Source organism: Mus caroli, unplaced genomic scaffold (assembly GCF_978045245.1).
Source record: "Mus caroli unplaced genomic scaffold, Mus_caroli_1 scaffold_1, whole genome shotgun sequence".
In the NCBI taxonomy this organism is placed as follows: Eukaryota; Metazoa; Chordata; class Mammalia; order Rodentia; family Muridae; genus Mus; species Mus caroli.
Genome location: NW_028227256.1, coordinates 157,666,926 through 157,683,225, shown reverse-complemented (window position 1 = coordinate 157,683,225; position 16,300 = coordinate 157,666,926). Strand labels below are relative to the sequence as shown.

At 46.7% G+C, this 16,300-nt stretch overlaps 1 protein-coding gene across 2 annotated transcripts in view; it reads right to left on the bottom strand.

The window, feature by feature from the left end:
* Window positions 1-12,315, bottom strand: part of Kiaa0040 (KIAA0040 ortholog) — a 38,034-nt gene extending 25,719 nt beyond the window's left edge. The window contains exon 1 of one of the 2 annotated variants that reach the window (XM_029482016.2): window positions 11,958-12,315. The gene's annotated coding sequence lies outside the window, so the exon portion shown is untranslated. Of the gene's footprint in view, window positions 1-9,094; window positions 9,211-11,957 lie in introns of those variants that run through there. The other variant, XM_085842449.1, reaches the window with a different exon arrangement.
* Between the last annotated feature and the right edge of the window lie 3,985 nt (window positions 12,316-16,300).

Sequence of the window (16,300 nt, the reverse complement as noted above, 5' to 3'; positions counted from 1 at the left end):
CTAAAGTGGGATGGCAAGAGGAAGTGAGACTATGTTGGCCTTGTTTGAATTTAGTCTTTACACAAGGGTTGAGAACGCTGATGGGGAGAGGGGCTCTGGGGTGAATTAAGGCTACATGGGAAAGTTGTGGCAGACAGACAGGGCAGTGTGCAAAGAGTCTGAGTCTGAGCTAGCAGGGAGGAAACCTGAAACTGTGGGAGACAACACTGGAAAGACCTTGAGTTCCTGATGCAGGCTCAGTGCAATGAACCTCACAAGGGTTCCAGAATTTGTGGGCAAAGGAGTCCTAATAATATACAAAGGTTTCTGCTGTCATATCTAATGTCCCTCATAAACGAAGGGACACCTTGCCAGAATTCAGGATTCCCCAGCATTAAGGACCCACCTCTGGGGGCCAGCGGCAGTCTGAGACAGAGAAATCACATATATCACAATGGAAAAAAAAACTTTTACAAATTGCATACTTTCTCCCTAAGACAAAAATATGATTATGACCTGAAATGAAATAGCAACAAACAAATAAGAAAGAAGCTGTTATGTATCTCCTGGTTTCTTGGATAAAGGGGTGGGAACTAAGAATACCAGTGAGCTTACATCTTACATATGAACTGACCCCCCCACCCCCAATGGGCTCTGGGTTTATTTATGATTAAATTAAGTTCTACTAAGACCTTACTCTTACAATGTTTGGAATTTTGGGTTGTAGAGGAATGATCTCATCATGTAGCTCAGGCTGGCCTCAAACCGGAACTCCTCCTGCCTCAACCTTCCTAGCACTGAAATAGTACACCTACACTATCATACCCAGCTCAGGGATTCTTTAATGAATCTTATAGTCATTTTTCCTTTGGTGCTTGGTAAGGTAGAAAAGAAGGGAATTGTTCTCCCTGTTTCCCAGGTGAATAAAGAACAAGGGTTTGCTCAGAACTATAAAGCTGTTGTGTAGATACAGGAAGACAGGTTATAGTTTGTGTGTCCCTGTGAGATGCTCTCTTCACTACATTAACCCCGGAGAAGCAGCAATAAGGGGAACAGGCAATGGCCACCAATCACTTTGGAAGTTTACAAAGCCTTCCCTTTCTCAAACCCTGAGACCTGGCTTCCCCTACCGCTTTGCAGGCTCACACAAGCATCTGTATTTGAATCCCACCACTCTCCCCAAACCCACCAACTTTCTTATCTACTCATCTTCTAAGCCTCAGCTAAAACCTTGTTCCTCTTAGGAAAGCTTTCTGGGCCACATTAAAGGTTAGAATCCCTGCCCTGTGCCCTGTCCTTGTATGCTTGCCACAGCCCATGTCAACATTAGGGTAGTTTCTTATTCAATCATCCTTCCTCCTTCCCACATGGAATCCACTCCCATCATGGGATCTCCAGTATCTGGAGTCTATTTTGTTACCAAGTCAGTGAATGGACTCATCTTTTCTAGATGAGCAAACTCTGAGGCTTATTGGAATTAAAAGTCTTGTCCAATGTCTCACAGCTATCAAAGATGCCGTGACAAAATCCCTACCTATTAATATACCCAGCACTCTTGTTCAGCCACACTGATATCTAGGTTCATGTACAAAACTGTAGCCAAAGAAAAGAAAATATTATAGAAAAAAAACCCTGAAAATTGCTCTATCAATATTCTGTGTTTGGAAGACTCAGCCTGGCCACTGCTCAGATCCAAGATGTTCCTGGGGTTCTCAGAGTAGATATACTCTGAAAGCAAAGGTGATTGGCCTCAATGGGCAGGAAGTGCCTTTTTATGGGATGCCGTGTGGCATGTTAAGATGATGTCACTTGAAGGGGGGCTGCTCTCAAGTTGTTGGACAGCCCTGCCTGCTCATGTTCTTGACATTATGTATGTGTGTATGTGCTTTCTCCCTACCCCATTGCTATTACTACAAAGTGTCTGCTCCCATTCTTCCCAGAGAGACTCTCTCTGCTGTCTTCTATCCTCCATCATTGAGCCTGTGTTGTTAACATCACTAAGGCTGAGGAAGCCAAGAGCTGCCGTTTCTGCTCCCTGTGGTACAGTGGTTTGTTTCAGTTTCATCTTGTTACCTACTATATACACGAAGTACATCTATCTCTCTTTGCTAAGACTTCCCAGGAAGTGCTACACGATAACAAATAAACCTTCTGCCAGCTCTCTGGGTAAAAGATTCAAAACTGAAGATAGACGTTTAAAAATTTGTTCCTTACTGGGGAACTGGGTGAGCACAGGGAAAGCACCCTAAGGCAGGATCAGTTATGGGTCCCAAAGGGGATTTAAACAAGTGGTTATGGGAACAGCAAGGCAGGATGAGGTAATCTCTGTGAAGAGTGTATGGAAGGATCCAGGCAGGTGATCTTTGAGTGGGCACCTGTAAGACAATGAGGCAGCAAGAATGGGAAAGGGAAACTAAGACAGGTTGCTCAAGCAAGGTAGTAACCCTGAGGAGGAATCCAATTAGGGCGGCTCAGGCTCCAGCTCAGGTCTGGAGGTTTCCAGCCGCCCTGTTCCTATGACAATACTCAAGCTGCTTCCTCCTCTGACTCCCCTTCCTGGCCCTTTCTCCAGCTGCTTTAAATGCCCAGGGCATTCCAGGGAGCAGCCTGGCACATGGCAGAAATTCCTCAGGGCTATGGCCTATGAAGGAGACTACTGGGAAACTTTCTTTCCCTCCATATGTCATGAGGTGTCATGACTTAAAAGCCCAGGGATGAAGGATCACCGCTGACACATGAAGCCTGAAAACCTACAAGTATGTTTCATGTTTGATCAAGGAAGTAGACTGCTGTATAAAAGCTTGAGTGAACATTGGCTGTTTTCTATTTCCTCCCATCACCTACTCAACCACGTTTTATCTCTTTGTACATCTTTAAGTTTGATGTAATCCTGATTTTAGATCAATCACAAGGGCCTTGGGCAACGAAAGCTGGTTTGGTTCAAAGGGATTCTCATACCCCCCCCCCATACACACAAAGACACATACACACATCCATACCCCCCATCTTCTCCCCCACACCCACACCACACCCTACACACACTTTCACACAACCCTCCCCACCCTACACCTACACAAACACACACACCCCACAACACCCTCCCCACCCTACACCTACCCCTCCCCACACCCTCCCCACCCTACCTACACCTACACACACACACACACCCCTGCCCCACCCCTACCTTCTTAAACACACACACACACACACACACACACACACACACACACACACACAGGGGGGTATGGGAGAGAGAACGAGAGAGACAGAGGCAGAGGGAAACAGACAGAGAGAGGGAGGGAGAGAGAGAGAGAGTAAAGGGACAAGGAGAAGAAGGGAGGAGAGGGAGAAGAGGGAGAGGGAGAGGGAGCTTGCATAGCAACATTGCCAACATTTAGCATAAGTTTGTGGAAACCAAATGAGGTTTTGGGGAATACCTGGACTAGTCTGTGGGTGTGAGCTGAGAGACAGGAAGTGTGTAAGATGGGTGTGCCCAGCAAAGGGGGTTTCTGTGATTCTCACTTCCAGCTCTCTAGTTAGTGCTCTGCTCTGTTTGTTATCCTACAGGGCCTCAGTTTCTCTTTCAGTGAGGACAGCCTGGGTCAGCCCGGCCAGCCCCAACTCTAGTTATCTGAACATGAAGTATCCATTGACACCCCCCACCCTCCCAGCCACTGGCCATGCTTTTTAGCTATAAAAGGAGGTTAAAGACAGCTGCTCTGTCTTAGTATTGTGAGATCAGATAAATTAAATACATACACTAGAGTTAAAATGGGGCTGGCAAGGGGAAAATGTTCAGTGACTGTTAGCTTTGTCCATCTGTTTCCCAGTAGGGTTTGTCCTTAAGGGCTCTGCTGTGGTCCTGCGGCAGGGAGTTAGAGTGTACAGAAGGGATCACAGTGATGATTCCTGTGAGTGTCATGGAACGATGGCTTTCACATTTCAGATCCAGGGAGGAATGGAGCAAAGACTGCCACTTGTAAAGCTCCCATCAGGTGGGGGGAGATAAGATTTGGTGGCTTGATTTTGTTTTTGGCAACACAGGGATCATGCTAGTTGAGACCCTCCTTGCCACCATGTCACCTCTCTAACAATGCCTGGATGATGGCGGCTTTTTCTGAAAACACAGGTGCTGCTCTTGTCTTTCCCCTGCTCAACACTGGGCTTTTCCTCTCGGCATCTAATGCCCAGTTTGGTACTAGCATGCTCATAAATGCTTTGTTGTTGATAAATGGATTGACAAGCCCTTTATAGTTTGCGGAGATGGAAAAAATGGGAGTTCAGAGTGTCTCTGTGAGGACTTTGTTGCTGTCACTGGGTCTAGGACACTCACATTGGACACTAAGCACATTATCCATATACACCTTTGTGGGCTTCTGCCTGCCTGGGTCATGGGGTGAGAGAGAACAGATAGGGCCAGGGTCCAGCAGGAGCAAGAAAGCCTTGGAGTAAGTGGATCTTTCTGTTGCAGCCCAAAGCAGCAGCTATGCACCAAGGAAAGCGGTTAGCTGTCTGGGGAGCTAGCCAGGCAGGAGTAAACTGGAACTTTTACTTTTTTCTTAAGGTGGCAGAAGTTCCAGAAAGCCATCACCTTGACCTAGACATATGGAGACACAGCAACAGGGGCAGAGACAGATAGGGAAGATGCTCTCTCAGCTCTAGAAGAGCTTTCTCTCTCCCTCCATTCCTCCCTCCCTCCCTCCCTCCCTCCCTCCCTCCCTCCCTCCCTCCCTCCCTCCCTCCCTCCCTCCTTCTTTCCTTCCTTCCTGACAGGATCACTGCATATGGCACATGGCCTTAAGCCCATCACGGCAGAGGCAGAGGCAGAGAGGCAGAGAGGCAGAGAGGCAGAGAGGCAGAGAGGCAGAGAGGCAGAGAGGCAGAGAGGCAGAGAGGCAGAGAGGCAGAGAGGCAGAGAGGCAGAGAGGCAGAGAGGCAGAGAGGCAGAGAGGCAGAGAGGCAGAGAGGCAGAGAGGCAGAGAGGCAGAGAGGCAGAGAGGCAGAGAGGCAGAGAGGCAGAGAGGCAGAGAGGCAGAGAGGCAGAAGCAGGTATATTTTTCTGAGTTTGAGTCCAGCCTAATCTACACAATAAGTTCCAGGAGATCCAGTGCTGCACAGAGGGGCCGGGTCTCAAATATTATGTTCCTACACCATCCAGTGGATGGGTGGGGAAAACAGGCCCTCCTAAGTAGCTCTGTCAGGCCTGGAACTCAATAGGTAGATTGAGTTGGCCTCAAACTCACAGAGAGGAATCCACCTGCTTCTGATTCCTCAGTTCTAGGATTAAAGGTGTGTTCCACCATGCCTCGTGACACTTAGTTTTGGGAGACACTCTAGAGCTCCCATTCCTGCTGGATGAGGTGCATATGCCTGTGCAGTCATAAACTAGGAGTCCAAATCACTCTGAAATTTCTAGAACAATGGGTTTTAAAAGCTCTCGCAGAAATTTAAGCTCAAAGGCATCAAATAAGGGATCAGGCATGGAAACTTATGCCACATACGGTGGTGTACTTTGGCACACAGTAAATTTGTAAGGATGTAGCTAAAATCATGGAGAAAAGGAAAGTAGTTCGGCAACTCTCGAAAAAGTCAAACATAGAATTTTCATATGATTCAGCAAGCCTACTTTCCCAACATACACCCACAATGAGCTGCAAACGTGTGTTCAAGGAAATCTGTGTATGTACATATTCCCAGCAGTATTGTCTACAATAATCAAAACTCAAATGTCCACAAACTGGTGGACAGATTGAACAAGTGGTAGTGTGTATGTGTAACCAAATAAGACTGGGATATAAAAAGGACAGGGTGCCAGCAGAGGCTCTCATAGTACAGCTGGATTTCAACAACATGCCAAGGGGAAAAATGCCAGTCATTAACTGTCATATGCTACATATATGAAATTCCTGGAATAGGTAAGTCCAGGTTGGTGGTTTTCAGAGACTGGGAGCATCAAGCAACAGGGAGAAGCTGCTTCCTGGGTTTCCTCTGGGGGCACCAAAGACACTTTTGGACATAGCTAGGAGTGGCTGGTTGTATGGCACTAAGTAAGTGCCTTTCGACTGCTCACTTTATAACAGTCAATTTTACATACTGTTCATTTAATACCAATAAAAGATACAGGGGATGATACAAAATTTCTTGAAGGCAAATGGTCATGCAGCTATTATTCTTAGTCATTTGAAAAGTGTAAAGTGTTCAAGATCTCTCAGTGTATTCATCCACTCCAGTATCAGATGCTGAACCTATTCGAGATGCCGTTCCTTCACTCCTGAGCCTGTCTTGAAGGAGTATTATTTTCAGAACACTAAACTCTTGTTCCTGGAAAATGTCAGTCAGGAACATCTGACCTTCCCTGTATGGCACATGTCCTGCAACTGTCTCCTCCCTTGGCCCAGGCAGTTAAGAAAGAGAGGTATTCTTTCCATGGGAAAGTGGCGCCATCCGTCCACTATAAATTAATAATTCCAGCTCTTTCCTCAGAGAGGCCAGGGGAAAAAAGCCTCCCGTTGAGAAGAATGCAGTCATTGGAAGTCAGCTTGTATGTCGAGGGGCATGGCTTTCTTCCTGACCTAGAGAAGGCTTTGGTCCAAATATCCTACAGGGCAGAGTCAGACTTTCTAATTTGGAATCCAGGAGATCTCCAAACAGGCTGTGTCTAGGTGGGGTGGCAGATTAATATGCCTCCATTCCTGGTGAAGGCTTCATTTCTGGATGGTGGGGGTCACCCACGTGACCAGCCTGGAGGCTTTCATTGAGGCCGCTCTGCGCTAAGCTGGCAACTGCTGCTCAGCGGACTGCAGGGCTGCAGGCAGCAGGTAATGTTTTAGGTTAGGAGTGAAAAGTGCACAGAGCAAAGGGAGGGAGGAAGCCAAGAAGTAAGCCTGCAGGACTAGATTTAAGAGTGATGCATTCTCTCTTGGTTCATTTTGGAATTCCTCCCTAGTGTGAAGCTGAAGAATGGAAATATATTATGATGTGTGCTTAGGCTATCTGAAGGGGAGGACACAGAGATGGCTGTTATCTTTGAGTGCCTCAAGCTCTTATCAGGACCCCCTGAAGAAACTATTGAGAGGTTGGTATGCACATAGAAGCTCTATGGAGTCTCGAAAAATTGGATGGGCATTTGTTTACTCCAGTTTCCATGGAAAAGTCACATCAACTACATCTAGTTCTTGTGTGGATTCCGTTAGTATGTCTGAGTGGTTGGCTGGAGCTTGCAAGTCATAGCCCAGGCTGTGGGTGTCTGAGGACCACAGGCAGAAAGGATATTGAAAGCCTGTACTTTGTCCCACTCACAGATCTATGCATGAGCCTAAGAAGAGGAACTATAGGAAGAGGGACACAGATTTGATGGGTTGGGGAGAAAACAAGGACGCTTCTGCTCAGACTGCTGCGTTCTCTTATTCACAGCTGCTGCTGTCACATGTCATTTAGGTTCATACAAGCATGTGCCTTGTCATTTTGCTCCATTTTACTAACACTGAAGGAACTTCCCGGTTCCCACTGCTCCGCTCCCTGCCTGCCTTTGGGCCTAGCCTCTCTCCCATCTCTATATCTATGACCTCTGACCCTTTTCCTGTTTGAATAATTTGAAGATGGAAAGTTCCCTTATATGCAACTGTCTGATCATAGTTATCCAAGTATTTTTCTATCTTCTGCCAACTTTCTTTTATTAATAGCAAAAACAGAAACACCCTAAAAAATAATTGCTTATGGGCTTTCTTTAAACCCATTCATCTTGAAATGAGAGTCTTTTGGGAGAGAAATAAACTCGGCTGAAAAAGACTGTATGGAGGGGAAGTTTCAGAGTTAAGAATGAGGGCAAGCCTGGAGTGGGTTATAAGCACACTCGTCTCTTCAAGTTTAAGTCAAGAAATGTAGGGGTGGGTTATGTTTTCTTTCTTTTCTTAGAGACAAACTCCAGGGGCAGCTTGCATACAATAATGGAAGCAAGTGCCTGTGCCTGTTCAGGCATGAGGGCTGGGCCTGGACACTGCCATGCTCCCTTGAGACTTTCCCATGACAAAGAAATCCCATGTTTGTGTGCAGTTCCTTTTAGAACTCAGCTTCCCTTCCCAGTCTCTACTGAACATCGACTCCATCACCCTAGATAGTGTTCTGTTCAGATAGCACTGGACAATGTTGGGAAAAGATACCTGAGCTGGCAGGTAGCCCTAGGGATTGTCCTGCAGAGAGTCTGCTGTAGATTGTCCCTTTGCTGCTTAGAGAGGGGAAAGGTCCCTCTCGTCACTGTCCTTATCTCCCTCATTGTAACCATGACCAGTGTTGTGTGCTACGGTGGTTATTCACCTGAAACCTTTCCCATCAAACAACCGAGTTATATGTTGGTTGTCTGATGAAGAAGGAAAGCTTCTTGCTGGTCTCTGAACACATACTAATCTCTGAGACCAGTTTTCATGATTATTTGAGCAAACCCTCGAGGGGCTTTAGTTACTTGAGTGAGACATGACCAGTATGTAGTCTCCCTGCACAAGCAGAGTTTGGGAACTCCCAAGGAAGTTAAAAGATTGAGGTTGTAGAAGCAGACGAGAGGGGGATAGTTTGGATATTGTCATAAAAGAGAAGGTCCAGCCGAGTCTCTTCACGATCTGGTGGTTGTCCCAGAAGCCACCCCAAGAAGATTCACCCTTGAACTGTGATCTTGTAATTTTTGAGTGCCACACTTGTCCTTGTATACAGAAGTCCAGGTGACATCGACCTCAGATGGTACTGGGTATTCAAGTGATGCCTGAGTTCTGGCCCCTCCACTGACCAGCTGTATAGCTGTGGCACTCACTTCCCCTCCCTAAATACCAGTTTGCTCATCTTCGAAGTGAAAGGGCAGGGTTGGTTCATCTATAGAGTTTTTTTTTTCTTTTTCCTTTTGAAATCTCTGACTCTGTCACTTCCTCTTCATCAGCAGGCCCTCTTCACACAATATTCAAACTCCACTAGTTGGAATATGAGACACACTTGAATCTCTTCAGGATACAAGCCTCACTGGTCAGGATGAGAGAAACACCGCAACTATACCCTAGCTGTAACTGGTGTCCAGATTTAGAACTACCACCTATTAAACTGATAGCGCCTCAGTGAAGATGAGAATAGTCACCTGTGTCTTGACTCAGCTGCAAGTCTGGTACATCAGTGGCCTATCAGATAGGATTCTGGCTTCTTTTAGCCCCACGAGCCTCAGAAGTTCTTGTGTAGTGATCAACCTGCATGCACACATAATACCACCACATTGCTTCTTTAGGCTCTGGCCCTTTAAGCTGAGCAGTAGGAAAGAAGACGGATGAGGTGAGGCTAGACTACGCATAGCACTGATAAGACAAAGAGACTTTTGTCATTACTGCCTTAAAATAGTTTATTAAAAAAGCACCGTCTACCCTTGATGCTGTTATGTCCTGAGCACACACACCATGTGGTTTAGGTAGCTTCAAGAGGTAATAATAATAAACCTTCACGTTTTATAAAGCCTTAAATTTTATGTAGCACATTAAATGTACTTACTTTTTCAATTGGATTCTGATTCTAACCACCACCCTGGGGTGTAATAATTATCCGTTTTAAATACGAAGGAAGCGAAGCTGAGTGAGTCAAAGATTTGTTCAAGGGCAGTTGATAAGTGGTCAAGTCAGGTACTGAGCACACACACATGTCTAGTTGATTTTTGTTTTCTGTGTTGTTGTTGCCCCTATGCCAAGTATATAAGCTCTGGACCTGGGGCTGGCATCCAGATCTGAAAGTGACTCTGCCAGGTTTTGCAAGCAGCCTCATCAGGCCATTCTCTTCATTCCAATGAAGACAAGTTCCTCACACGGGTCTGGTGACTAACATTCTGGAGAGGTTTTAGCAGATCTTACACCGGAACTAAACATTCCTCACCCTCCTTTTTAAGTGAGGAGGTGATTCCTAGAGATTCACTCACTTAGTTAAACAGATAAGTCATGCTTGTGCACCATTAATCCAGGATTAAGTCACAACCTTAGGAATTCCTTTACTGGGCATCCCAGGAAAGCCTAAGCTATCTCCCTAGCCTGCATCCCTCAGTGTCCATGTCCCCATATAGCTCCCCTACTTCTCTTCTTCCCTCATCTGGCCAGTAATTCTTTCTCCAAACACAAATCTGAGAGGACCTTTCCACTACCTAATAATGGCTTAGTATGCCTTGAAAGATATTCTGCTCTTGACAGGAGAGGACAAATCCCCATTCCATGCTGCTCCTGTGTTGACTTCGGGAAAGCCTTTTCTTTGCCCACAGTACCTCTTCCCTGGGAAATGCTAGTCATATTCAAGACCTTGATTGTGCACCACTTCTGAAGTGCTGTCTTCCCAGACGACCATTGCTCCATCCTTTGTATGGTTTCACTGTTACTATTATATGATGTACATTGCTCTGAACTGTGGTTTGTTTCCTAGTGTCTATTTGCCAGTCTGGGGGCTCTTTGAAAGTACAAACTATATCATTGCCTTAGATTCCATAGCCCTGGAACATTGCCCAACACACAGTAGGTACAGTGATGCTTAGCTAATGAATGTGCCCCTTCCACGTTAAAACTGGTGCAGAAGCTTGCTGACTGTTTATTATCTTCTTGGGTTTGATCCTGTGGCTTTCACCTCTTTTGATTCTGTAGGCAAAATGTTGACAGTGCCCGAAATGTTGTTTTGTAATGGGCCTCTTTCCTAGAACTGTGTCATGGGTATAGAAAGGTAGGCAGAATTTCAGAAGAAGGGAGGTACCAGGCCAAGGGAAGACATATCAGACTAAGTGGTTGATAGACCTGAATTTTAGCTCAAAGATAGGAGAGACCCTTGCAAAACTATCCTACCCATAACTATAGAATGTGAAAGTTTAACTCAAAAAAAGTACAAAACACAAACAAACCAGACACAGCTGCATTTAATGCAGCAGTACCTTTCAGTTGCAGGGCTGTTTAGGTGGCATTGATAAACTTTGTAAAAGGGTTAAGAACAGGATGCACCCGTGTCCATTTAAGACTTGTTCTTGGTCTCCAACAATACTTCAGAATGAAGATTCCCTAAAATTAGCTCCAGGTTCTCACTCTCTTTCTAATGGTGGATGTAGCATAACGGCTTTGGCAGGCAGGAGCTTGGAGTGGCTTGGGTGCTGCATTCCTAGCCTTCCTCATTGAGCAGTGGACAGAGCAGGCCTGCGGATTCTCATGGCTGGCTGGCTGGTGTTCTCTGTTACATTAGGGCAAGCGCTAGTCTTTGCTTTGGGTTCCCTTTCAGATAGTCAGGACTGGTGTTGAAAACAACAGCTATCTGGCTATCATTTACTAAACTACTGTTACACAAATCATTCCTACATAGCCCTTCAAAACGTAGACAAACAGGACCTGCTGTGTTTTCCAATCCACTTTTCTGGGTGGGAAGATGATCAAGGACCATTTAGAGAGTTGGGAAAGTTCAGGAAAAAAAAAAAAAGTGTCACACAAACTCTCTAGAGACTCAGAATGGCATACAGATCTCACTCCACCTCTTGGCTCCAGGCCACATTTTCAGTCTGGTCAGCCTTTTAGCCCCATTGAAATTATAGTTTACTTTAGAATGAGTTTTTTTGTTTGTTTGTTTTTGTTTTGTTTTTAAATCCCAGCGGGTATGATTTTAGGAGCATCTCAAATACTGACTTTGCCCGTTGAGACAGTGTCCATCTGGTCCTTTTCAAATGGCTCCTACCTGCAGCTGGTGTCAACTGGAGCTGAGGCTCCACCCCAAACTCCAGAGGAGCCCATGTGGCAGGCCAGGAGCGGAGAGAAGGTGAGAGACCTCTAGGAGGAAAGAATGAAAGCAACCGTGCAAGCGGCTTCTTAGAAATAACCCCTTTATCTCACTTCTCTCAGGGGCGGATTTCACTCTTCTATGGGAAAGTCCCCTTCCACAGCGGGGCAGCTCCCAAACTTATTTTGCAAACAACAGCACAAAGCGATACAGAAAGTTTTGAAACTCACCTTTGGGTCCGCTGGAAGGCTTCCCGCCGGCGGGACCGCTGGCTCTGTTCCGGTGCTGTCTGAAGTGACTTGGGCACAAGGGTGAGGTCTGGGTCCCTGCTCCTGCCTCTCCCTCCTAGTGCCAGGTCCCGGGAGAGAGGCGGCGCTGCCGGTCAGTGGGTGCCACCAGTGTGATGTGGAGGAAAGCGCCCCCTGCGTCCCTGGCTGAGGTTTCACCGCACCCAGCTCTGCTCCTGAGGTCAGGAACGCGACTTCCTGAATCTGACTGGCTGGCTCTGTCGCTTCTCAGCCCAACTCCTACCTTAAACTAGGACGCACAAGCCACAGCACACGCAGCGCGGGTGTCCTTCCTCCGGGTCTCCCGGCCAGTGTCCCCACTCCGCCCCACTGTGACGTTCTTTTGCCCCTCCGCCCCGAGCACGCCTCCTTCAGGAGGCCAGAGCCAACTTTGCTCACAGACGCACCAGTGTTCCAGAGACGTGGGGTGTAAACTCCCAACCCTGGCCTAAGGAAAAAATAACAGCCCCGTGCTGTGGAATAAAGTCACCTTCCAGGAAAAGGGTTGGGGTGTCTAAAGGGCAAGCAATCCGCGGTGCCTCGTGACAAGGTATCTTTGTGTGTGCGCTCCATGGGTGTTACCTGGAGATGTTAGGAGCGCAGGAGGCAGGGACAACTAACTTCAAAACGAGTTCTCCCTTTTCATTTTATTTACTCCTTGTGTGCTTATATTCAGATCTCTTGTTTGTCTAACTCCGCCCCCAAATGTAAAGGTGGGATGGTAGAGAGCTTGCTCAGTGCCTCCAGGGCTTCTGCAGGGAAGTTGGGAAGGCGTGATGGGCAGAGCAGCTGTGGAGTAGCTAGGGGCTTCCCCGGAATGACCTTGGGAGATCTTGCTAGGATAAAGACGGGAGATTCTACTCATTGGATTGTAGGTGTCAGGAGGGTGTGGAGCTGGTGCTTGCTTTCCAGTGGCTGAGCCTAAGCCATAGGGTCCTTCGGCCTTTGGGTGCCTGAATTAAAATGATTGGTGAAGCCAACTGTCACAACCGGGAAACAAGAGTGTTCCGGTTTACTCAAGAGAAGCCAGCTGGCTCTGGGTTGAAAGGCCAAAGAGAAAACCCAGCATTCATCCAGAAATGCCAAGGATAGTTGGTCCTGTAGTCTTCTTCCAAAGGCAGATTAATTAGAGATTTTCCCCCAGAAATCCCACAGAGAGAACTCGATCTAGATATATTGTTGTCCCTTTGAAACCGAGTCTCACTATATAGCCCCGGCAGGCCTGGAACTCACAATGTAGAAACAGGCTGGCCTCACAGAAATCTGCTGGGTTTGAGGATCTGTTTCACTATGCCCTACATTGATCTAGATTTGAATGATAATAAGAAGAGTGGTCCAAGAGATCTGTTGTGGGGGTAGGGTGTGGGGGGGTGGGAGTAGTATGGTCAAGTGGGTGGGGCAGGAGGAAGATCAGGCTCTGAAAGAAGACAGTTTTAGCAAGAGACAGCTATAGATGGATTCCACCAACAACTTAGTGGTGGATGGAAGGCTTCCCTGGTGTTTCAAATCTGAAGCAGGGGTCTAGGGTCTAATGGAACAGGGAGCTAGAGGAAGACAGGCTTGGGGAATGACAGGAAACCTTAAGTGCAAACCCGGTGATTGGAGACCGAGTCTCCCCCAGGACCTACACCGGACCTGTGTGAGATGTACTTTGCCCCCTCCCCTTGAGGATGGGGAGTAATGGTCACTGCTAATGTATAGTGGAGCTGAGATCTGAGTCTGAGTAGTTCTATCTAGTCCAGCCCATCCCTCATCACCATATCATCATCAGGAGAGAGAATGGCTTCTATGGACAACTTCTGCTCTTGAGCTGGCCTGATGTTCAAGTCTGGGTTAACACCTGCTGAGCATGGGGGAAGACAGTGGAAAATACTTTTCTGAACAACTTTATGGACAGGTTCAGGCTGACGGTCACAATGCTTTCCAGAAACAACAACAACACCACCACAGGGAAATGAAGAACCTAAGGCAGTCACCATGAGCTCAACACTTCAAGAGTGTGGCTGTTACTTATGGGGAAAAAAAACCCAGATACTTATCTGTTCAGCGGCATCACAATGTTGTCTTAGTTCACAGGAAGACAGATCCAGTAAAAGTCTAGAACCTATCGAGTAGCAGCGATGTCGTGGCAGTCAAATCAGGGACCTACTAGATGATAAGATGCTAGGTTTGCTGTTAGTGAGTTGCCAAGGCTACAGGGTCTATTGATGTTTTAACGTAATGAGCGAGCATCTGGCCAGCAGGTTTTCCTTTAGGGTGAATGATGCATCCCTTATGAGAAAACAAGTTAGAGCACTCACCTACTGTGTCTCCCCTTCGGCGGTGAAATCTCATATGAACTCATGAATGGCCCCAGGCAACCACGGTGCTGGTGCAGTCTTTAAAAGCTTTCTTGTTTGAGGTAAGGATCTTTGAAGGTAGTCAAGAGGTGAGTGGACTCTAAGTGGAGTGAAACGGAGCGTTGACACATCTAATTAAGAAACAGAAAGCCCCCAAATAGCAGATTTGTGAACCAGGACTGGAAATTTAAAACCCTTTTGTGGGTGACCACCCTTCACTGGCTTTAGCACCTGAAGAGCTCTGGTTCCATATTAAGAGTGTTATGGACAAAACCTGTGGGTTCCCTCTCTGGTGGTGTGGGAACTGACAGGGTATTAAACATCACGTTTTAGCCTGTGTTGAAGGTGAAGACTAACTGCACTCATTCTCTCTTTGTACTGTCCTATTTCTGACAGGTCAATGGCAGTGTTGGCCAGGACAGATTCATCTGTGCAAGCCATCTGTGGGAGACAGTTTCCCATTAGGTCATGCACCCTGAGTGCAGAAATCAGAACAGTGTTGTGCGGCAACAGCAAAAGGGGGTGGCTTTTTCAGTGTGGGAAATATTTAACAGAGAATATTACGTTATTATCACCTAAAACGGGTGCATTCTTGCCTGCAGTGCTCTACGAGGCTCAGGCATGTCCAGTCACTTACCACTGCGACACAATAATGCCATCTACAACATTTGCACAGAGACTGAAATAAAAACACCCACACCTCTCAGTGTTTTAAGGCAGTTTATGATTTTGTGCTGGTCTGCATGTAGAGCTACCCTTGGCTACACATGGGGGGCAGTTCCTGAGTTGGACAGGCTTGGGAGAAACGAAAGCAGGGGTACCGGAAGAAGGCAGAAGGGCTGCTGGCCAGACAAAGGCTGTTAGGGGAAATGGCGAAACCGTAAGATGAGCACAGACTTGTTCTTCAGATCCTGAAATGCAGCAGCCTCTGAGAAAGGCAAGTTCAGGACAAGTTGGTGGGAATACTCCTTCACACAGTGGGTAATGAATTTGTGGAATGGATTATCTCCCAGAGGTGGCTAAAGCTGGCAATGTAAGTGGATTTCTGAAAGCTTTGGACAGATGTGTGAGTGACAGAACTATAAAAGAGAGACGAGGAAAGCTGAGTAGACCAAGTGCTTGGGAGTTCAAGGTGGATCCACAGTATCGACCTCTAGTTTTTGTAGCCAAGCAATCCTAGCCTCCCAAGCGCTAGGATTTAGGCCAATGGGTGGTCCCAACACTCCCTCCCCGTCTTACTGTCTCTGTAGCCTCTGCTTCCTATAGGCAACAAGACTGTTCTTTTTTACCTAAGTCTTATCCATTTAAAGCATGTTGTTCTTTCATTTTGCCTATCAGCTTCTGAAGAGATTTTGAATATGCCTCCAGACTCTTCATTATATGGATTTCTGGCAATCATACTTCTATCAGACTTTCCTTCTAAATTATCAAACTTGGACACAAATGACTCGAATTTTGAAAGTTCCTCTGAAGAAAAACACTAAGGATAGACTTTTCTCAGGAATAGTTCCTGGTGTGTCCTCAGTGCTACATGGAGGATTCTGGGCAAAAATCTTGTTTTATTGCCACTGTGCCAAATTGTGACATTGGCGCTGGAGGGGGAGTTAAGGAAACTCTTGGTCCTCTCATCTAATTAACCCATTGCCCCCCCCCCCCAGTGTTTCCCCCACACTCCCCCACCCCTGTGCTCCATGTACCTTCTTTGGTGTTTCTATATGTTATAGGAAACAGCACTCTGACCCACCTCCTGGAGAATAAGGGCGACTCCGAGGGGGTGGTTTTTGTATTTCAGGGCACTAAGGGGCTCATTTTTCATTCCCAGTGTCTGGTTCATAGTAGCCCAGTGCTGTTTTCAAAATAGTTCTACAGCAAGATGGCCAGCTTTTGTGAGCGGGCTGCCCGGCTGCCTGGAGCCCTTTGCAGAATTGAGCGTTGGCTTTGTTAATG